The sequence below is a fragment of the Haliotis rubra genome, unplaced genomic scaffold (genome assembly GCF_003918875.1).
Source record: "Haliotis rubra isolate DU_JTF1 unplaced genomic scaffold, ASM391887v1 Scf503, whole genome shotgun sequence".
NCBI classification, from domain to species: domain Eukaryota; kingdom Metazoa; phylum Mollusca; class Gastropoda; order Lepetellida; family Haliotidae; genus Haliotis; species Haliotis rubra.
This window is the reverse complement of record NW_025767195.1, coordinates 396,157-421,238: the sequence shown is the minus strand read 5'-3', so window position 1 is coordinate 421,238 and position 25,082 is coordinate 396,157. Positions and strand designations below refer to the sequence as shown.

The window sequence follows — 25,082 nt, the reverse complement described above, 5'->3', positions numbered from 1 at the left end:
CAGCCCACTTCAGTTGGAGGACATGGGAGGGTACATGTACTTTAGAGTAAGGCATGCTTTGGGCAGTTTTGTGTTCTCACACTGCTCATTCTGTGATAGTGGCGGTGGGGTAGCCTCGTGGTTAAAGCGTTCACTCGTCACGCCAAAGACCCGAGTTAGTTTCCACACATGGGTTTCTGGTGGCCCCCGACGTGATGTTGCTGGAATATTGCTGAAAGCGGCGTAAAACCAAACTCAGTCAGTCAGTCCACACATGGGAACAATGTGTGAAGCCCATTTCCGGTGTCCCCCGCCGTGATATTGCTGGAGTATTACTAAAAGCAGAATATCACTACAAGGTCGGCAGAAGTCCGAACAAGTACAAGCTCACGTAGGCACATACGCACATGTTCGTGAACCCTGATATAACATGTTGAAAACCTGCTTGAAACAAATACTCACTAAATATATTTCACAAATCTAATAATACTGCAGGCCGCAATATATCACCATTTTCAACAACAAAAATCCAACAAATAATTATTCATTACTTTAACGTGTTCGAGAACGCTCCCGGTGCTAGTGAAGTTATTATCGTGTTGATTTAGTTGTGGGGTTGAGGTAAAAGCGTTTGTTCCATTCTCAAAACGGGTGTGATGTCCATTATTGTACAACCGAGCATGCTGTTTTGCTAAATTTCAAAGATCATCACATGACACATGCTCAGAAGCTGTTCTATCAAGGATACAATATTCAAGGGTCGGTCGGGTAGCCTAGTGGTTAATGCGTTCGCTTGTCAAGCTGAACACACGGGTTCGATTCCCCACATGGGTACAATGTGTGAAGCCCATTTTTGGTGTCCCCGGCCATGATATTGCTGGAATATCGCTAAAATCATGCTCAATCACTCAATATTCAAGGCCCCAGTAAAGCTTTCAAAAAGTGGACAAGTGGAGGATATTTCCATTTGTGTCGCATAAGTAGCAAAAATTATGTCCAATACAATTCCCTATTTTGACACGTACCACACATTTCCGTGTTATTTTTCTATCTGTATATAACAGATGCCATGGGTAGGGCAGGATACATTCATCCTTCAGCGAACACCTCTTGGATTGTGAAGTATAAACACATGTTCATGGTGTAGAAATTGTACAGTCGACATTTCTTTCAGCAGAGATTACTTATGGGTGTGTCACCTGTTTTTGTGTACCCATCGAGATATGCATGGGCTCCATGGGGATTGCGTGTTTGAATCGCTCCCCAGTACCCCATGCTTGGCGTTAGAGGCAACTGAGGGGATCAGGTGGTCAGACTGTTATTTGAATGCGTGTCATCGTAACCCGAGAGCCTGGGTCAGACCGTCCTGGTGTAGCTGGAGCACATCTAACCGCGGCCTTAAACAACAAACAAGATGTCAAACTCTTAGAGCAAGTAAGAACTTGAGACATTCTTCCTGGAAGGAACACAGGCTTGCTTTGAGAAGCGCCCGAAAATATGCGACCTTTGTAAAAACTCCCTTCAAACGTGGTGAAGATTACGATGTATGCATGTTGATATTAAAAAAATCTGTTTAAAGAAAATATTTACAAAAAATACATCCCCTATCACACGTTCGTCCTTGCCAGTCACGATGTTCTGCGTCAAGATTTACGTCTATTCTGACCTTCCAGACTGATAGGTTATTTACTTGTTACGTAACAATAGCGTTAATACAGTCAAACGCCAGCACATGCAGTATTACCTTACACTTCTCTAAACATTTTACATCACCGTTGTTTCTTGCTGGCGTGAGAACGCATGCATTGTACTGTTTATTATCACTATCCTCGCACTGGAAGGTCTCCAGTACACCTGCCGCTACCTTCTCTTGCCCCTGGACACCTTAACCTTACAACATCATTGCAATGCGGAAGAAGCGCCCACAAAGAGAACATCCCTGGCTCGCCCCTCTCTTACACGTGGGATTAATCCGGCGTACAAACGCCGTGGGTTTTGATAGATGCTGCTATTCAGCGAAGGTTGGAGTATCTTGTGAAACACCTCAATGGGTCAGAAGGTGTGTCTGAAGGCTTAGATTCAGGAGCTTCTCAGCAGGATTCTTGACTTTGATACGCCCAGTACAGTGCAGATTAGGCGCGGGTCGGACATACGGTCTTGTATGTGATGCACGTGTGTGTAAGATTACCTGGTTGCATTTTTCGGGAAGCGTGGCCGTGTCAGCTCACTTCAGTTGGAGGACATGTGGGAGGGTACATGTACTTTAGAGTAGGGCATGCTTTTGGCAGTTTCTGTGTTCTCACACTGCTCATTCTGTGATAGGGGCGGTGGGGTAGCCTCGTGGTTCAAGCGTTCGCTCGTCACGTCGAAGACCCAGGTTCGATTCCCCACATGCATACAACGTGTGAAGCCCATTTCTGGTGTCCCCCGCCGTGATATTGCTGGAATATTGCTAAGAGCAGCGTAAAATTCACTCACTTATCCTGTGATATGTTTGCCTTTGTACAAAGCAATGTTAGCTCTGAGATGACGGTTCCACCTTTACCTTCTCACAGACTTGCGATAGTCATAGAACTAAGGTTGTTTTGTCCAACGGCACCTCGGAGTTTAAGTCAATAATTAAAATGTAAGATCAAGTGACGTAAATCTTTCCTTGCCTGGAAATCAGATTTAGATCCTTTTAATTTTGTTGGAGTAACATTCATCAGAACCAGATGGTTAAATAACTATGACATGTTTGTCCGTCTTCTTCAGATACGGCTCGACAGACGAGGAAACGTGGGACTTGTTCGCGAGAGAAAACTTTTTTTCCCCGAATTTCTCGCTTTTCACATGAAATGCATTTTCACAAAGGTCGTACACAAGTGTGCAATCAGCTGTCAGACAAGCGCATGTTTATGCTCCCTGTTTTTGAAAGGACGGCTCTTTCATATTAAGCAAACTGAAAACGATCAAGTTATACGACACGGGTGACCGTGACAAAAGGAGGAATATGACACCCTTTGTATTCCACAGCTATAAAGAGCCACATTAAAACACAACAGGAACGAACCAATTCCGCCCTTGTTTTATTGTCCCCTTAATTTTCTGAGAGGGTCAGTCGAATTTGAACTGAATTTCGAACCGCAATCATGCATTTGCTTTTATTCAGATTTATTGGAGAAAATTCAAATAGTTCATATCTCGGTGTGTTATAACCATTGACGGCAACGGGATTCTGAACAGCCTGCACGATTAGAACGAAGGGCCATAAAAACGGTTAACAAATATTCCTCAGAGGAATAACTCGTTTCATGCTAAATGTCCAAGGGAGATAAGCCTATCTCTCAAACACATGCCTGTCTGGAACGGTGCTCGCAAACACCCCCACCATACATCAGTAAAGGAGTGATTACAGAAAGGCGAAATTTAATTGGCCGTATTTATCAAACTCCTCAACTATCCTTTCAGCGGCGTAACGCCGTGTTTCTTTGATTCCGTGGTGCACGGGGGTGCAACAGGACACGCTGACCCACGCTTAGGAGGAATCTAGGAAGACAGACGAGTATCAACCATCCACGTGCAGGATTGTGTTCATATCGATTACGTTGTACCAATTTACCCCGCGACAATGAACCAATGCTGATAAGACTAATTGACACTGAGGGAAATCAAGTCGCCGCCATCTTGGCCCCAGACGATCTATCCGTTTCTGGCAGTCGCTAATTCTCTCGCAAGCGTTGCTTCGTTTCACACCAGATGATCAAAGCCTGTGTGAGCATCCCGTTCGTCTGCTATCAAATTTGACGGCGTCTTTTCACGCTGGAAGAAACGCTAGGCTTAAACATCAAACGGGGGGCACTGGGGATTTCAAGGTCATTTGTTGTGCTGAGGTCACACTAACGTTGAATGTGGCAGACGCTTGTATCAGGAGGCAACTGAGGTCTTTTGTCTGTCTTTTTGATATCATTATTGCTCTGAGTTATGGTGTAATGATATTCCATGTTTCTGGACGATGAACAGATGGCAGTTCCAGGCGCGACGCTGAAGCGAGCACGCTGAAACAGATATAAAAAAGGGGAAAAAACGTCACTAAATGAAGACATTATTTAACAAAAGTCGAGAAACCTTTGTGAGATTGTGAATCAATTTATCTGAAGATCGCATGAACATGACAAGGTGACCATGCCCGACCGGGCGGGTTGAGTTTCAGAATCATTTTAGCAATTTTACAAGCTTATCACGCAAGGGACACCCTTAATGGAAGACGCACAATTAAAGCTAAGTAATCGAACCCGCGGGCTGCGCAACGATAAAAGTTAGATCGTAACTGCAGGCAGGCGATACTCTGTGAAGTAAGAGTACCTGTATCTACGACGCCTTTTCTGCCGAACAAAGGTGTGCATGCACTTAAACATTTTTTTATCAATGCTTGTTTTATGAACAATATATTGCAAGCTATAGGGTCGAAGCAAAATTTGAAAAAATCCGAAACATGTTTGAGTGAGTGATTTTATTTTTATGCCGCTTTTAGCAGTTTTCTAGCAATATCACGCGGGGGACACCAGAAATGGGCTTCACAGATTGTTAAACATGTTTGAAGTGTAATGTGTAAATATATAAAAAGAATAGAAAAACAACCCAATATTGATGCGTCTTAATTCCTGGGATAATGTTTGGCACTGACTTTGGTCTCGTTTGTAGCACAATCAATGACAGTTCAAAGATTTCCCAATATGTTCAGTATGTAGACAGTTTTCTCGGAAATTACAATGTGTATCAAACTCATCCGGAAGACTGACTGACTGACTGAGTTTGGTTTTACGCCGCTTTTAGCAATATTCCAGCAACATCACGGCGGGGGACACCAGAAATGGGCTTCACACATTGTACCCATGTGGGGAATCGAACCCGGGTCTTCGGCGTGACGAGCCAACGCTTTAACCACTAGGCTACCACACCGCCCCTCATCCGGAAGAATGTCGAAGAGATCTATGTCAACATTCTTTCAATATTTCAAGTGACCACGCCGAAAATAATTAAGGCATCGCTCTAACAACGTAATGAATGTTTTTGATCTGACAAGAGTAAACTGGCATACAAATTTTCATACGGATCTGCAGCCATACAGTTTCGTTGAGTTCAGATAAACTGACGGACAAAAGAAAGTATCCACTTAAAAAACGCATCTGCCATACGATTACAAACGTTATGAAAGCTTACTGGAAGGAGAACCGCCGTGGAGACCCTGGCACACTACAATTTGTTGTAATGTCCACTATGGTTGGTTGGTTGGTTTGTTGTTTAACGCCGAACCCAGCAATATTACAGCTATATGGCGGCGGTCTGTAAATAATTGAATCTGGACCAGACAATCCAGTGATCCACAACATGAGCATCGATCTACGCAATTGGGATACGGTGACGTGTATCAACCAAATCAGCGAGTCTGACCACCCGATGCCGTTAGTCGCCTCTTACGACAAGCATGGGTTGCTGAAGGCCAATTCTAACCCGGATCTTCACGGGGCAATGTCCACTATGACATTTGTATAAACTATATCGACATCGATAAACCATTGTTTCATTCAAGAAAACGTGTATACCTTCATTTCCCCGGAGATGATCACAACATGCGTGACGTCACTACAGTTTATTATTGATTTTATATTCGTCAGATGGGTTTCTCAAAAACTTTGAGCTGATGAAGAATTTTCGACAAATCCCTCATGAAATTACAAAATTATCATCAGCTGATGCCATGAGGTTCTTGACTCAGAGTGTTTTGAACAAAGCATTGCCCGACAGAAGACATCAATAATGTTTATTGATGTAACGCCTCTGCCTTTTAAGATCCTGTGTTGGGAGGCTTCTATTTACGGGAGTAATTGTGTGATCTAAAAACGACCATATGAGCTAAATGATAAACTCAGCACCAAAAACAGCCTCCTATCTACCACGTGCTTGCTTGTCTAGTTAGTGGGTGATATTTGGAGGATAATGGAAGAGCGGCGAGAAACTACGGATATATCCGCCCTGAGAGAATTCCAAGTGCATGGTCCAAGCCTTTGGAGCGACTGACAGCTGATCAGTAATTCCTTGTTTCGAGTTCGTTGGTCTATTTATCATTTGTCCCACGGGAAGGTTCGGTTTTCTAATCACCCGATGTTTCAGTGGCATTAGCGATACTGTGAGATTTTAATGTTGCAATCTAACCCAGGCGATTATATTTCAGACTGTTCTACTTAAACACATGTTTTCCTGCATCCTATTCCAACCCTGTAATCAGATTTCGAATTCATTTGCTGTGTGAAACCTCTGTTAGTAATGGGTCGTGTCGCATAGCAACATGAAAGTGTGACGTCATTTGTCCTGTGACCTCATAAAGCATCACTGTCATATCAGACGCCAACAGGGACAAATGCACCACGGAAACAAAACGATCTTAGCTCTACCGCATTTTAGGACTAAATGAAGGTTTGAGAGTTTTCTCACGATGGCCTTAGTGCCGGGATCACTTTGTGGACTGGGGACCTGAATAGACATAGACGTGTATTCTGTTGTTCGTATCTCGCACCCATTGGAAGTCAACACTCCGTATTTGCACCAACGAGGTCCCAAGATTTACTTACGACTTATGCGTTTCTTTTGAATGATATTTTTGTTTGTTTGTTGTTTTACGCCGCACTCAGCTATTTTCCATCTATATGGCGGTGGTCTGTAAATAATCAAGTCTGGAACAGATAATTAAGTGATTGACATAGTGAGCATCGATCTACTCATTTGTCTTTTGAATGAATGATGTACCGAACCTACAGTGTTCTTATGACGAAAAGCCACCGATTTGTGACGTCAAGAACAATATATGACTTCATTCTCTTTTAGTAAGAGACCCTGTTTTCTGTGCTTGAGGATATACCCAAGAGCTAAGAGCTATCAGTTATCGTTTCCGAATGAATAAATCCCCGAGACTTTGGATGAATCTAATAACCAGAGCTTTATACAAATTTAGCATGTTATTCAACTCCACACTCGGCAGAGTTCAAGCTATACGACGATGGTCGGTAAATATGTTTGGACCAGACAATCACGTGACAGACGAGGGTCAACGCCAATTGGATTCAACGACAAGCATCGGACAAATACACACTGGAAATACTGCAAAGCGTTTGACGTTAAAGCATACCGAGAGACTTCACTGAAAACAAACTGTATAGTTGTTTTGACGTAATCATATTAGTGTGTGACGTCATTTGTCTTGTTTTCAAACAATGGTCATACCGTTTCAGCAGATCAACCAATATTCATTTCTGAGAAAAGTGAAAGAATGTTTAACGCCGCACTCACCAATATTCGAGCTATATGATCGTAATATAAGAATAACCGATCTTGGAACTTCACTGAATATATTCACTGGGGACAGATATACAGTAATTCATCATAGCTGATAGGTACACATTTCATGTTGCTTAACGCTCGACGACGGTCTGTACGTAATCGAGTGTGGACCAGACAACCGAGTGATTGACATCAAGAGCACTGATCTACGCACATGGGACAGCATGATGTTCATCAACCAAGTCAGCGATGACGTCACTCGATCTCGTTAGGCACCTGGTACGACCAGTTAGGTAGATGAAGACCAGTTCGAACCCGGATTTTCACTGGTCTATTCTCGAAATATTCTCGTAGTTTATTTCAACTTTACACAAGGATGTTGATTGCCCTACATTTTGTAGTACAAAAAGAGATGGGGTAGCAAGGGGTTTAAGTGTTCGATCATCACGTATAACTCCACTTTTCAATTCCCACAAGAGTTAAATGTGTGAAGCCCTTCCCTAGTGTGTACCCCGCCGTAATGTTGCTGCAATGTTGCTAAAAGAGGCGCAAATCAATCCCACTCACTCACCCACTCACGAATTAACGGATTGTGTCCTTTTCAAAAAAATATTTCCCATTACACCTCAAACAGTATCGTCCGGAATAGGGGGTTTAAGCGGGGTTCTGACTAAAGCTGTTCACTGTAAGATGTTACAATACTCAAGTAGAAAAACAACAAAACTTAGGCCTACATAACTGTAGGCACAAGGGGGCACGGCTGTCCTATACGGCCTTTATAGGGACGGTGATGTTCATTCATGTGAAGAATTACAAGGTAATGGCAACACCCACCTGGTATTTGAGACACGATGTTGTTGCCGCCGACATGCCCTCAACCCATGTGCAGTGCCATTACCTCGGTGGTGTACGAGACAAGGGTTTCAGGTTGCTATTCTCGGCTATGATTAGTGTCTTACGAAAGAATCCGCAGGCTTGATGACAGAAGATACAACAACAGCCGCTGTAACAGTCTGAAAGGACTGACGTTATTAGGAAACGTTTTGTCTGTCACAGATGTCAGTGTCTACTTGAAAAACACTCGCTTCAGCAAAAATACCCTAGCTCATAGACAAGGCATTTAGTCAAGTCTTACCTTCAGTACAAACATATGCAGATTATATTCTTATTGGTACTAAATACATTAAAGAGCCGAAAGTACATAACACGAGACAAAGAGAGACGTACATACATGCTGAGCGGGTTAGGCGGCTGACTTTGTGTGCTGGCGATTAGGTGCCCGACTCTGATGGTGTGGGTTCGAATCCAAGATGGGACTCAACCTAACAAAAGTACTAGAATATGTACTTTACTACGAGAGTGTAATCCCAAATATAACATATGTTACATTTGACTATTTTCTAAATGGCATTGTGTATTCATACGCACGTGCTATCAATATTGATCTTGTTGACACATGTCATCGGTTCCCTATTGCGTTGATCGATACTCATCATGTCAGTCACTGGATTGTCTGGTCCAGGCTAGATTATTTACAGACCTCCGTCTGTAGCTGGAATGTTGCTGAGTGCGGCGTTAAACAACAAACAATCAACAAGTCATCAAGACCACCCGTTTTAACGAGGTCCAGCTGTATGAGGATTAATGAATAATTCAGTTTACGCCACTTTCAGCAAAATCCCAGCAGTATCACGGCGGGGGACACCAGAAATGGGCTTTACACTTTGTACCCACGTGGGGAATCGAACCCGGTGTTTCGGCGTGAAACAATAACCTCCAGTGTACCCCCGTGCCCCAATCATACTTTAGGTTGCTGATATAGATGGTGAGTGGATGGTCACAATGGGGATAACAATATACAGTCAAACCTCGTTATTCCAAACGATATATAGTTATATAACAGATGACCGGGATGTAAAGAGCAATTTTACTGGTATGTGATATGTCTAGGTTTGTCATGTCTGGTGTCCCCCGCCGTGATATTGCTGGAATATTGCTAACAGCGGCGTAAAACCCAACTCACTCACTCACTCTGGGTTTGTCAGTGCCATGCTCGCGATCGAAAGTTAAGCTCTGACACCTTCATCACTTCGGTATTCCCCCTTCACCAATTCTCACAGAGAATGTCCCAATTTGAAAGACACAAATCGTAAAAAACTAAAGACAATATTTCTGTCACCTATTGTTGCTGTTTTATTGAAGAAAGTGTCACATTGTAGCACTCAAGGGGAGCTTGTAAAAATTCCATCACATCTCATACAATACCACCCTGCACGATCGTTGTAATCTACGGTACTGTTCTTTATGATGGCTGCATAACACATTGAAGGGAGATATCATTCACAAAGATCAGTCGTTAATCCCATAGTTGTGGTTCGTTAAGGAAACAACATTACATGTAACATCCTCTCCACTCAATTGAGTTTGTTAGCATTATAACAATAAAGTTGATCAAGTCAAAACTCTTGAAAATATAACTTTATGTTATACTGTTAAATGCAGTTCTTTATGCAAAAGAAGACGACAAAAAGAATCGACATCTCAGAGGTAATATCATGAACTTCACTGACAATACACAGCATTTATAAAAGGTAATATTATTGATCGGGTTGTGAATGAATGCCTTTGTAACGTAGATTACAGATTTGCACAAAAAACATTTGTTCACATGAATAACATTCATTCCTTCTTTCTCCCTATTCCCTTGTCCGTAATCCCGCTGGATCTCGGCATGAGTCTTGCCCATTCTGTGAGAATTCAGCAATGATACTTTGGTAATCTACGTTACCAAACTGTAATCTACGTTACCTTACAAACTAATTCATTGGATGTAATAATCGTCCTCATATAGACTGATTTTACAACAACTTACCATATATGAAAGTCATTAATGCTACTTGATTAGCAATAAATAAAATATTCATAACAGTTACCGGAACATGTGATAGCTATGAAGGTATTACTTGATTCATTCCAATCTTCGTTACCATGCTTTGGGGAGCGAGTACAAAATTGAGGTTAAAGATATGTTGCAGTTTTTTTAAGAGATCGAAATTTCATACGTTTAGGGTCAATGTCAATATGTCTAAAAAATATATGTGATATTAACAGAATTGATGCAAGCTTCACGAAATACAACTTTTGTCAATCTTTTGAAATGATGGCTAACGATACCCAAATATAGCGATCATTTCCCAGTGCTTCTACCGAAGAACTTCTCAACAGTAGAACAATTGTTTTGAAATATTGTGAAACCATATCCCTATTATGAAGTAAATTAACGACCTGTTTCGCGGGGAATTTCCCGAATAAAGATGAAGTTTCCCTTCCAAATTTGAATTTCGTGAAATGTCACTCAAGTGCTGCGATCATGTGACAGCAACCGGTGGCAACTGTTGTAGGTTATCAATTTTATTGGCCTGAGTTCTCTAACTATGCAACGAAGCGAAATCTTCTATTATATTTCCAGTAATATTTTGTAAGATTCCATATCAGGTGGTAACGTAGCTGCATAACGTAGAGGGCGGTGGGGTAGCCTAATGGTTAAAGCGTTGGTTCGTCACGCCGAAGACCCGGGTTCGAATCCCCACATGGGTACAATGTGTGAAGCCCATTTCTGGTGTCCCCCGCCGTGATGTTGCTGGAATATTGCTAAAAGCGGCGTAAAACCAAACTCAGTCAGTCAGTCAGTCATAACGTAGATTACTTTCACCGTTTGCAAACTACCATGATCTTGACTGGAAGCATATTGCACTCCCTTTTCGGTTTTATTACACTATGAAAACACAAAGCATTCATTCTAATCACTTTTATAGGTAGCTGTTATTCATGTTTCCGTACAGTAATGGTAACGTAGCTTTCATGCTTAACACAACTATTTTTATAGGCCGGGTTCGTCTTTGTGTACGGTTTTATATGGTACGATGTGTTCCAAGATGACACTTTTTCTACATATAATGTATCCAGTAAAAACTTGCGAGCTTTCAAAACAAATGTTTGTCAATATATGCATTTTACACTGCATTTTACGTTCTGTAACGTAGATTACCGCTATTGTGGCGACATATTTCGTAGTGTCACATTTGTTTTGTTTATTATGATAATCCCTTCATTTTTTCATAGGTTTTACATTCATGTACGTACAACCTATGGGAAGTGATTTTAAACGCCTATGATGGTAAACATACTAATTGTATCCATTTGTTTAAACACAACAGCTTTGGCGACACCAAGAATGAATAAATTGTGAGACATGTTTTGATTGTTACAAACAAAATAGTGATTTCCAGTTGATTTCTACGAATTATACCATGTTTACTTGGTAGTACTGGATGCGTATTTGACTTATATTCATGTTTATTCGTCTGCTAAACAAGTACAAATCAAAACGACAGAAGAAATAGGTAATTGGGCATTCTCTCTGAGAATTGGTGCCTTACATCAAGCTGACACACGACAGGGTGGTTTAGAAGCTGAGTTGGGTTGGCGAGACCGACGAGCATGGTTTGTGAGTGAGACGGGTGAACAGCAAGAAAGGTTAGTGAGAGAAATGAATGAGACCGGTAAGAGACGCAGATGGGTCAGCCAGGCAAGTGAGTGACTGAGTCAAGTGAGACAAGTGAGACAGTCGAACCCAGGCAAGTGAGACAGTCAAACCTAGACAAGTGAGACAATCGAACCCTGACAAATGGGACAGTCGAACCCATACAAGTAAGACAGTCGAACCCAAACAAATAAGTGAGGCAGTCGAACCCTGACTAGTGAGACAGTCGAACCCTGACAAGTGAGACAGTCGAACCCAGACAATGAGACATTCGAATCCAGACAATGAGACAATCGAATCCAGACAATGAGACAATCGAACCCAGACAAGTGAGACAGTCGAACCCAGACAATGAGACAATCGAACCTACAAGTGAGACAGTCGAATTCTAACAAGTGAGAAAGTCAAACCCAGACAATGAGACAGAGACAGTCGAACCCAGACAATGAGACAGTCGAACCCAGACAATGAGACAGTCGAACCAAGACAATGAGACTGTCAAACCCAGAGACAATGAGAGACAGAGACAGTCGAACCAAGACAATGAGACAGTCGAACCCAGACAATGAGACAGAGAGACAGTAGAACCAGTCGAACCCAGACAATGAGACAGTCGAACCCAGACAATGAGACAGATAGAACCCAGACAATGAGACAGTCGAACCCAGACAATGAGACAGAGACAGTCGAACCCAGACAATGAGACAGTCGAACCCAGACAATGAGACAGAGACAGTAGAACCCAGACAATGAGACAGTCGAACCCAGACAATGAGACAGAGACAGTCGAACCCAGACAATGAGACAGTCGAACCCAGACAATGAGACAGTCGAACCCAGACAATGAGACAGAGACAGTCGAACCCAGACAATGAGACAGTCGAACCCAGACAATGAGACAGTCGAACCCAGACAATGAGACAGGGACAGTAGAACCCAGAGAATGAGACAGTCGAACCCAGACAATGAGACAGAGACAGTCGAACCCAGACAATGAGACAGTCGAACCCAGACAATGAGACAGAGACAGTCGAACCCAGACAATGAGACAGTCGAACCCAGACAATGAGACAGACGAACCCAGAGAATGAGACAGTCGAGACCAGACCCAGACAATGAGACAGTCGAACCCAGAGAATGAGACAGAACAGTAGAACCTAGACAATGAGACAGAGACAGTCGAACCCAGACAATGAGACAGAGACAGTCGAACCCAGACAATGAGACAGTCGAACCCAGACAATGAGACAGAGACAGTCGAACCCAGACAATGAGACAGTCAGAACCCAGACAATGAGACAGTCGAACCCAGACAATGAGACAGTCGAACCCAGACAATGAGACAGTCGAACCCAGACAATGAGACAGTCGAACCCAATGAGACTGTCGAACCCAGACAATGAGACAGTCGAACAGACAATGAGTCGAACCCAGACAATGAGACAGAGACAGTCGAACCCAGACAGTCGAACCCAGACAATGAGACATTCGAACCCAGACAATGAGACAGAGACAGTCGAACCCCGACAATGAGACAGTCGAACCCAGACAATGAGACAGTCGAACCCAGAACAAAAGTACAAGCAGGCGGCTGAGTCGGACAAGCTGGTTTTCTAATTGTCTGCTATTCCATGCACCTGCTTACAGTAACTGTCGACAGGACTGCGACAGTTGTGCATTTCATCAAGCAAAAACAACGGCAGGTAGTTTGGTGACAAGGCGTGGATGAAAATCTAATGTATTTTTAAGGCAAAAGATATTTGACTTTCGTCAGCCTCAGTCCACACAAAACAAAACAAGCGCAAAATTCCATACGTACAAAACCATTATAAGCATGAACGTAAACTATGGAAGCGTACTCGTGCCACGGTCTAAATTATTTCATCATGAACGTATAAATTACGTATCTGATTCAACTACGTGAATGAAATATCATCTACGTAGTTGAAAATATCATCAACGTATATGAAGTATGTGAGTGTGGCACTAACACGTTTCCGTACTGGACAGAATGTGGGAATTCACTTTGAAGCACTTTCTTCCCTACGTCAATGGCGACACGTGTCGACCCGACAGTAAATAACACATGCAACAAAGCACGTTCCCAGTCATTTATGTCAGTTCGACATCAGACAAGGATGTAGCTTCTACTTAATATAGGCCTAGTCAGTGTTTTAATATAAGGGACCGTTCATAATTTATGGTTACGGGAGGTGATGGTGAATTTAAGGGGAGTGGGCACCCATTTTGTTCTGGGGAGGTAGGAGGGTCATCAGTTTTGTACACGTGTACTGGGGGGAGGGAGGGGTTCAGCAAGTTTGAACAGTGACATATTGAGATATTATGCTTAAAATTATGGGAAGGAGAGTGTCATTGATTTTGCACATGACAGGGGTGGGTGGGTGGTGTCCCACTTACTTTATACATAATTTTAAGGGAGGGGAGGGGAGAGTAATTCACACTGTACATGCTTCTCCATTAAATTCATCATCAACAACCCCCATCCCACCCAGCCATAAATTAAAGGCAGAGTATTGGGACATTAACAATGTCACTGTAGGACTAACTGACTGACTGAGTTTGGTTTTACGCCGCCTTTAGCAATATTCCAGCAACATCACGGCGGGGGACACCAGAAATGGGCTTCACACATTGTGCCCATGTGGGGATTCGAACCCGGGTCTTCGGCGTGGCGAGCCAACGCTTTAACCATTAGGCTTCCCCACCGCCCCGTCACTGAAGGAAACGTACATGGAGAAAAAAAGGCCACATTTCTAATATGTTTTGATCGGTTTTGTTTTTAACGATTTAGATTGCAACTGCTATTTTATATCCATGGACTCAGAGTTTATGAAAACAGTCCATTCTGCCCCCACTTCATTCCATCCTCAAATCAGGCCATCGAAATTAAAAACCTAGGGATCCTTCATAGTAATATCAAACTTTTGGGAGCAACCATTTTCTTCTCAGGTGGGACGATTTGAGATCAGCAAATTCAGGATGCCAAAGAGCTAAATTGATCTTTTCCAACATAAACTGATGTTTTTAATGAATATAAAAAATCCCGAACTATATGTTCTTTGGACACTTTGGTATCATCTGCAAGAACGCTGACTCTTTAATATAGTCTGCAAGAAAAGGACTCATGATGTGTTGCATCCATCAAAGCAAGGAATATGTTCTTCGTTTTCAGTAAAATAGTGGCTCGATAAAGTTTCTAGACTCAGTTTCGCAAGACTGAAAAAAACCCAGATAGCCAAATTCTATGAGTCACTCAATTTTCACAAACATTTTCTTTGGCCACTAGTTTGGTAGTGTAAGACTATTATCAGTATGTTATAGTCTTTACCTTAATTTAATGCCAATATGATAATTAATTAGAGAGGCAGAATATATTTTCTTTTTGGGAGTTGGATTAAGTACATACTGGTATACTGCTTACATTAAAGGCATTAAACCCAGAGACCATTTGTGTCCCGAGAAAGATTTACCACTAAACAAATATAGATTCTAAAGCAAAAACAGTCACCTATAGATACATTTTCTGTATATTTTTCAACTGATCAGACATAAGGTAAATCTGTTGTATTTTCACTGAATCCCACACAACGTTGTCCAGACACACACATGGCCATTTTGTATATGCATCTGTCGTCTGCACCTTCCCGCCAAAAGCCAGGTGTGCTCGCGCTCGGCCCAGCTGGCTTCATGGTAAGCGAAACACCCGTCGAATCTGACATTGAAAATGCAAATATTTAGTCTGGTGAGACATGAGTTGATATGTGCTTTAGGTATGGCGGAATAAACTGTAAATAGTTATAACTGCAGATATGCTCTGCGTGCACCTGAGCTGGGGCGACCAAGCAGATGGCCCTTATCTTCAGTATCGTTTACCCCGTAGTTTCAAACCACTGTATCCATGTATTGTTGTGGATGTTCAAGCTAGATGAACCTCTGAAATATAAGAAGGGTTTCCACAATGTTCGTGTTATTAAGTCTTGTCTCAGTCGTCCATTAAAAATCAATTTTGTAACGAAGCTCGAAAATAGTTCTGTTATCACTGATTATCTCATCTGAGCATTTAAAACCAATTTTAAATTATGGAGTATTAACGGAGTGACTGATATCTGTTCGTGCACCTTTGCTTCTCAGTTTAGGCGGGTCATTTTGCTTTTCAAGTTGTGGGAATCAGAAATATGGTGTAAGTTTCAGATCCATGTTTTGGAATGAGATAAGATATTTCAGTAGACGTCAAGTGAGTGAAATTGAAAAAATTCCTATTTGACTTCATTAGAAAAATACTCCTTTCGCCGTACGTAAACAGAGTTTAAAATTTTGATATATTTGGATCTGAGTATGTTTTTGCAAAAAATCATTTAGTGTTAAATAAAATGTTTTTCTGTGTCAAGATGACTACAGCATCCACTAAACATTAACCGACTACCTGTAAACAGCCAAGCAGCTTGATGTATGTGTGCAGACAGGGCCTCTGTAAGATCCGCGAACAAAACCTTTATACCATAGATATTTTGAGCATTATTATTCGTATAAAATGTCGCGTCTGGCTTGAGAGATAGACATCTCTCAACAGAGATAGCTGATGTAACCCCCTAGGCCGTTTCAGCAAGGTGAAGTATAGATGCCAGCAAATTACACACTAGGAATCCGCCGCCCCTCCCGGGAGAGACATACAAAACCATACCCTACTCTGTGTTCATCTGAAAATACTATATAACCAGCAACCATAATTGCTTGTAAATTCGGTGCAATTTCCCTTCATTTAAATTCAGATGTTAATATGATTTGAGACTGATTCCTTAAGTGCCGTTGATGATAAAACGCTGAAATTGTGACAAACACACACCAAATTTTGATGTTGCACGTGCGAGTGTCTGGGAAAGCTAACATCCCGCTGCGCACGACACTTGAGAGTGATGTAACTGAAAACCCGCACCTGCACAGCGCTCCGTCTGTGATGTTCATCACTGAAATGTACATGTCTGAGACGGTCTCGGACGATCCTCCCCACGTGCGCGCTGCGTATGTTATCGTCTGCTGAATGTAAGTACATTTATCTCGCCAGACGTGAAATGTTTATTGACGCACGTGCAGTGCCTGGTGTCATAAAGTTCGTCTGCTTCGTGGCGCAGACTTACACAAGATGACGAACCAACATTACAAAATAATTGTAGGGAGGTTGTTTTTTATCGTCTGCGATCAATTCCCCTTCTTTAGCGCGCCAGTTTTTGACTGCGTCTCTATTTATAACAGTTATTTTGGCTTCAGTTTGATGTATACACATGCAATTAGAAAATAACTGTATCATTCGGGGTGATTATCCTACTGGCATGAATGAGTGTTGTAGGAGTCGTGAGGGTCCTTTTATCGTCCGGGTCTCCAAAGACGTATCTGTCCTGACAAATATTTTAGGTGTGATCATTTTTCGCCATTTTTGGACACCCGAACGCACACACAATAAATAATACATTTCCTGAAATATAGATAACCTAATTCCTTCTCACAGTGCCATGTCGTTCATTATGAACAGACCCCCGCCTTCCCGAACATCGATGTGGGTATATCTCACCACAACCTTCATCCAAACTGAACACGGGCAGGGCGCTATTTGAGATATATCCAGGTGTGTAAGGGGGAAAATATGGTCCAAGAAGGTTACCACTTACTACAGTGAGTGAGTGAGCATGGTTTTACGCCGCTTTTAGCACTTGAATATTCCACCGATATCACGGCGGGGAACATAGAAATTGGCTTTATTGTACCCTTGCGGGGAATCGGTTACGGGTATTAGGGGTATTTTGTTAACAAACCAAGGAACCATGTGATTCGAACCCAAGTATCTAATGTGCGAAATTTACGCTGGTCCTGTGGTCCCTGGCTAGTAAAAATTCATCAGGGCCACTAAATGATAAGTTTGCAGTGGTCCTGGTGGCCAGTGAAATTGGTATTGATAGTTAAGTAAATATACGAATGTTATTTTGGTCCAGCGAAATACAGACAGGACCTCTAATTATTGTCCACTCAATGGTCGGTGTCTTCCCATTTGTGAGAACTCCCAATTGTGAGACACATTAATTAATGGTTCAGTGCACATAGGTGGTGTTTCCACATCCCTACAATGAAAGTTGGATCAGCCCAGTTGTTGAAGAGTACCCACAGGAGTCATTGATGAGTAGATTAATGAAATAGAGTATCAAAGATTTTATTTACACAGAAGAAATAGACTATTATGAAGTTTGACAGTCATTTTGGTTTAAACATATTTTATTATTATTTATGAAAATGAATTGGGATTGGTGAGCAAGTATTACTGCTTATGTTAACACCGCTCCCATACAACATAAAATACAAAATGAAATGGAGGATGTGACGTCATCGATATTGACTATTGCATAAATATATTTTTAAGTATACATCAAATACAACTATTCTCTAAGTAGTCATAATTAGAGAGTTACAGTTGTGTGTGTCTAACAAGCTATTGTAGGAATATAAATCAATCATGAGAAGGTTGTTGGGTTAATTTATGTATTTTCCTGAGAAAATTTGAAGCGTTGTGTCTGTATGATATAATCGTGGACGAATTCAACTATTTTCTGGTTTACACAATGATTAAATTCTTTGTTTCCGTTCAAAATGGTATCCAGGTTATAAGGGGTAGTGCCGGGTAAAAAGGATTTGGCATAAGAGGCAGTTCGACTGTAAACTTGTATTTTAGAGTTATTCTTAAACTATATCTTGTAGATTCGGAGACGGAGTAAATCTGAGTAAGTAAATTAATTTCTCTTTCAAATGATCACGAAGTTACCCACACAAAGTGTATATTAATCAATTTATCTTATAAAGTTTCATTAAGACTTCCACAAGATTCAGTTACATAGCAAATCAGTAATTAGCTAGGGTTAATCCATTCTATCAGACAGGGGAGTATGGTGTGTTTTCTTTGTTAATTACCTACTCCACTGTCTCATAACTGGGAGTCTCACAATTGGGAGTTCTCACAAATGGGAGTAGACCCAATGGTCCTGTGGTCAAGTGGGAAATTTTGAAAGGTTTCTTTCCCTGTAAGTACTTCAGTTTCGGGCGCGCTTAAAGGACCTACTTTGCTAAATGCGACCATTTAGGACACCACACATGCTATACGGTGTCTTCCCGTGAAGACGACATTTGGTATTACAGTGAAAATCCTTGATGTTTCGCCGAGGTAGATTCATGTTGTTTTAATGGATTAGTGAGGTGGGTTATACTATAAACTGAACTACATAACGAAATCGGTGTTCATTTACATGATATCAACTCACATAGTAATATGAACATGATATCAACTCACTGGTTGTTGATTTCCATTGATATCAACTCACAGCTTATTGACTGACATTGATTGATTTCAACTCACTACTAATTGATTGCCTTGACACTGATTTTAATTCACTAATTATTTGTTGATATTTACTCACTAATTATTATTGGTATATATCCTGCCTATCCGCAACCCAATGCATCACTTTCGAAATGGCAAATCAGCAGTTAGAGTACAAGTTCATTCCAACTTCACGTGGAGGAAGGTATCTCTGTATAGATGGATACATGTTTAGAGTGAGTCACAAATGCAATGCTGCATCGTGGATGTCATGGATGTGCCTAGATAAGAACTGCACTTCAACTACTTCTACAGTTGACATCATCACCAAACGTCCTGGCCAACATTAATCACTTCTTATACCCAGGTAACCGTACTGACTGTGACGAAACACAACGCCGCTTTTAGCATTATTCCAGCATTGTCACAGCGGGGGACACCAGAACTGGCCTTCACTTCTTGTGAGTGAGTGAGTTTTACACCTCTCTCTTCACACTTTGTACCCGGGTCTGTTGACTATTGATACCCGCGAAGGTCCAGGCTAGAATACTGGTCTTCAGCAACCCATGCTTGTAAGAGGCGACTAACGGGATCAGGTGGTCAGGCTCGCTGACTTGGTTGACACATTTCATCGGTTCCTAATTGCGCAGATCGATGCTCGTGCTGTTGATCACTGGATTGTCTGGTCCAGACGCGATTATTTACAGACCGCCGCCATATAGCTGGAATAAAACTAAACTCACTCACTCACTGTTGGCGACTGTGGCGAAAAACAACAATGCGCGAGGTTTTACGCCGCTTTTTAAATTATTCTATCCATATCACGGCAGGACATAAGAAAAAATATGGGCTTCACAAATTGTAACCATGTGGGGAATTGAACCCGGGCCTCGGCGTGACGAGTGAACGCTTTAATGCACTAGGCTACCCCACGGTCCCCGAAAACAACGTCACTTACTCGGAACGAGTATTCAGGGCAAAATGATTTCAGTTTGATTATGAAAGAACAGATTTAGAAAACGCATCATCAGACCAGACACAATAACGTGAATATTGTGATTGACTGATAGTTTTATAGATTATTTCCCAATAACGGTATGATTAGGTGTCGATCATGAGTCGGCTGACATATGACAAATCTCGCGCCGAGCCCTTTCTTTAAACCAGTACAACTAAGTATGTGGGAATTACGAGACGTTATACGGAAATGCGTTGTCTACTGTCTACCATGATTGAGGCAGACAAAATAATTTGCCTGTTACACGCAGAAAGAATCTATTCTTGGCAAAGTAATAGAGCATTTTATACAACATCAAACACCAGACGACGTCGCGGAAAGACTTATCAAACACGCCGCCGTTGCTGCGGAATGATAGAGTAATCGTTCGGTTCGTGTATTACTACACATCAGTCCGAGTTACAACAAAATAGTGCCACCCAATATCTTGTTGAAATTGTCTATGTGACGCAAGGGCAGACTTGTTCTCGTTATACAACCGAATTGGATCTTTTTGTATTGAAAACAAAACGTTCAGAGGCAAACTGGGAAGGTAATTAATCTCAAAAGGTCTTTCAGAAGGAGAAAAAAATAATTTGCCTTGTTACGGATGTTCTTCTTTTCAAGATGCGCTTGACCAAAAGTGAGGTGAAATAGGATTTCACGATGTGACGGCGATCGCTGCGTGCGCTTTTTACTAGTCCTTATTAATACCTGTGTTATAACGCTGGCCTACTCAGGTGCAATGTATGCTTTAGTTATGGAACACTGGCCTTCCGCTCTCAGGACAGATGTACTAAACAAAGAAGTCGGACCGTTTGATCAACGGACAAGGAAAACATGGCGGAAACGAATAAATAAAAAAACAAACTGCTTATGATGTCACTACCAACTCAGCACAAAAATGTTATAAAAAACGCGTGATTAACTACGGCACATCCAAAAAGCTAATTCCAACTCAGTATTTTCCTGTGCTCTCAGACCGAAGAATACTTACTGCGTAAAATAAAGACTGAAAGCCCACAGAGGGAAACACATTTCACGACAAATTTCTCCCAGACGGTGAAAAACCTCCACAAGTTAGTTTCTTTCTCGGTTGAAATTCTGCTTGTAAGAGTGAAACTTTGTTTTAATGGTATTGTTTGTCTTGCTGATGGCGAAACTAAGTCCAAATGGGAAACAGTGTCCTGATAACAATCGTGAAACGAGATATTACCTATTGGATATGACATTAACGCCAGACGACATGTCTTCATGTATAGCTGTAAACTGATCTCCTTTGCATGTACATGTATGTCAGAACAGATATATATAGGAAAACTAATTTGTATGGCTAGTCAACTTCAATAAAGAAGTTGACTATCCATACAAATCAGTTTTCCTTCATCTTCACAACTTCTAAAATGCCTCTCAAAGAAACAGATATATATAGATATGAATTTTCAAAGATAAAGGTTGCCATTGTATTACAAAACTTTGTCGAGAAAGTTTGTTTGCTCTAAGCAATATTCGATTCAAATGTAACTAATCGATTCAAGACCAGAGTTTGACGTCATGGGCATCAGTCTACGCAATCTGCTTGTCACAAGAGCAATCGGAAATTGGTTTGGGTTGGTTTGTTTAATCCCACACCCAGCACTATGCCAGGTAAATTACAAGGGATGTTGGTTGGTTGGTTGTTTAACGCCGCACTCAGCAATATCCCAGCTATATGGCGGCGGTCTGTAAATAATCGAGTCTTGATCAGACAATCCAGTGATCAACAGCATGAACATCTACGCATCTACGAAGACATGTGTCAACAAAGTCAGCGAGCCTGACCACCCAACCTTACGACAAGCACGGGTTACTGAAGATCAATTCTAACCCGGATCTTCACGGGTATAGCGACAGTCTGTACCAAATTAATTCCAGACAATTCAATGATCGACATAATGAGCATCGATCTGTGCAATAAGGATACGATGACAAGCAGCAACCAGGACTGCGGTCTGAACGTCCTATACCGTTACTCGCCTCTAACGACAAGTATCGGCTGCTGAAGACCAATTGTTACCCGGAAATTCGCGAGTATCAAGTGAGTGAGTATAGTTTTACACCGCTTTTAGCAATATTCTAGCAATGTCACTGAGGTGGACACCAGAAATGAGCTTCATACTTTGTACCCATGTCGGGAATCGAACCCGGGCCTTCGGCGTGACAAGCAAACGCTTTAACTACAAGTCTACCCACGCTGCAGTAAGGACACTACTTCAGTTTAGTTCAGTTGAGTACATCTTGCCCTCACTTCCACATCCGGGTCCAAGCTGACCAAAGATTATGCAGTCGAATATCCTTTTGGACTATACACTAAAATGTCGTTCACATTTCTGCTGGCTGCAGTGAGTGAGTGAGTAAGTTTAGTTTTAAGCCGCTTTTAGCAATATTCCAGCAACATCACGCCGGGGGACACCAGAAATGGGCTTCACACATTGTTCCCATGTGGGGACTCGCACCCGGGTCGTCGGCGTGACGAGCGAACGCTTTAACCTCTAGGCTACCCCACTGCCCCTTCAGACTGATCGAAGAGAAATGAGTTGTTTTTTAATCATTGTTGAACTTCTGATTAAATTTAAATTTTGAATTAAAATATTAAAAATCTAATGGTTTAAGATCTCGTCTGCCGGTTTCCTGGTCACAGTACCACACTGTCTCGTAATTTCAACAGGCACGAATGCAATTAATAATTACTGTATCCTTTAATGCCTTTATCGATCCCTTTTCATCATTGACATGTCTGTCGATTGAAAATAGGATTCAAATTTACAAATAATTCTTCCTCGTTCTTGGCCTGCATTGATTTTAGCATAGGTACAAGGTCGCAGAATGGCGGAACATTATTGATCCCGGTCACAATCTACAAAATCCTTTCTTAGGCTTTTCAAAATTGGCATCATTCCTCAACCCTGCATCCAGACCTTTTTTGTCACGTGGTCATGTCAGCGCGTCCTGGACATGTCAACTAGGTCACATGACCCGCTCGAGCAATGACAGATTTCGTCTGGCCCGACGACGGTGGAGCTCTGTACGGACACTGCGGCACCGGCCATCTCTAAGAAAAGACAACGACCCATTATAAAATTAATAACCGTCTTCATCAGAATGTAATATGCTCATCACTGTTACTGCCATTGATTTAAGACGAAAATGAGATCCATTATGCTGGGGAAAAACTGTTAATGTAAAATATAAGAAGCCGAGGAACCTGGTGTTACGGAGCTGTACCGTATGACGTCATAAGGACCATTAATCTGAAGCCCGCGTTATTGAGGCCCCGGAGCAGGCAACATGCCTCTATTTAAACATGTTTATTTTGCGGATGTGGGACATTCTCTTCTGCTTTCTGAATGCCCCTTGGTGGATCATTTTGCACCCAATGTACGTGGCATGGCTGAATTCGGGGGGCTTTTATGACCCTTCCTAAATCCGCTTCATTCCTTCCTGGACAATTTGCGCCAATTCGTATTGCTAATAATGAGTTTGGTCCACGGTTCCCCAAGCACGGCTTTCATTCAGCGTTCATCGCCGAAAGGGTGACATACCAGTAGTCGCCCACCATGTACCACAGATGGCGTTAACAAAGACGTCTTCGCCGCTGAACCTCGTCACCGCATCGCATACCCTGTTCCCTGGCATCCAGGTCAATGGACGTTGGACTTGGCTGAGCAAGAACCAGTCGCTTATGAACGGAATAAATGTTTTAATTTAATTTAATTTTAAGTTATACTTCACCAAATCATATTCAGTCTTTTTTTAAAAAGATGATGGACACACATATTTTCTAGCAGGTGACATTTTATGCGGAACTGGGGTTGGTCTGTTCAGCGTCCTGTAGTCAGAGTGAGTGAGTGAGTATGGTTTCACGCAGCTTTTAGCAATATTTCCAGTCATATTATGGCCGAGGACACCGGAAATGGGCTTCCAACTTTGTACCCATGGGGAATCGAACCCGAGTCTTCGGTGTGGTGAGCGGACGCTTTAACCACTAAGCTACCCCATCGCCTACCTAGTTTTATGTTTAGTTTTACTATGCACACATGTACATGCAATAGCTGTGGAGGTTTTAGTTCTTTACATATGTTTCACATCACCATAGACGTGAGTGAGTTTAGTTTTACGCCGCTTCTTTATGGCCAGACTATGCACACATGTACATGCAATAGCTGTGGAGGTTTTAGTTCTTTACATATGTTTCACATCACCATAGACGTGAGTGAGTTTAGTTTTACGCCGCTTCTTTATGGCCAGACTATGCACACATGTACATGCAATAGCTGTTTCTTTACATATGTTTCACATCACCATAGACGTGAGTGAGTTTAGTTTTACGCCGCTTTTTATGGCCAGACTATGCACACATGTACATGCAATAGCTGTTGAGGTTTTAGTTCTTTACATATGTTTCACATCACCATAGACGTGAGTGAGTTTAGTTTTACGCCGCTTCTTTATGGCCAGACTATGCACACATGTACATGCAATAGCTGTTGAGGTTTTAGTTCTTTACATATGTTTCACATCACCATAGACGTGAGTGAGTTTAGTTTTACGCCGCTTCTTTATGGCCAGACTATGCACACATGTACATGCAATAGCTGTGGAGGTTTTAGTTCTTTACATATGTTTCACATCACCATAGACGTGAGTGAGTTTAGTTTTACGCCGCTTTTGGCAATATTCCAACAATATGGGGACACCCGAAATGCGCTTCACGTATTGTACCCTGTGAGGAATCGACCCCGTGTCTGCGGTGTTACATGCTGGGCTATCCCACCGTCCCTACTATAGATGAGGTGAGGTGAAATTGGGTTTAACGTCGTGCTTGAGAA

General features: G+C 41.9%; 1 long non-coding RNA gene across 1 annotated transcript; it reads right to left on the bottom strand.

Moving 5' to 3' along the window:
* Positions 1 to 3,921: 3,921 nt before the first annotated feature.
* Positions 3,922 to 8,199, bottom strand: LOC124291979. The gene is made up of 2 exons (XR_006902335.1): positions 8,131 to 8,199; positions 3,922 to 4,016 (listed from the first exon to the last, which is right to left on the bottom strand). It is a non-coding gene; the product is annotated as an uncharacterized LOC124291979 (long non-coding RNA).
* Positions 8,200 to 25,082: the final 16,883 nt, after the last annotated feature.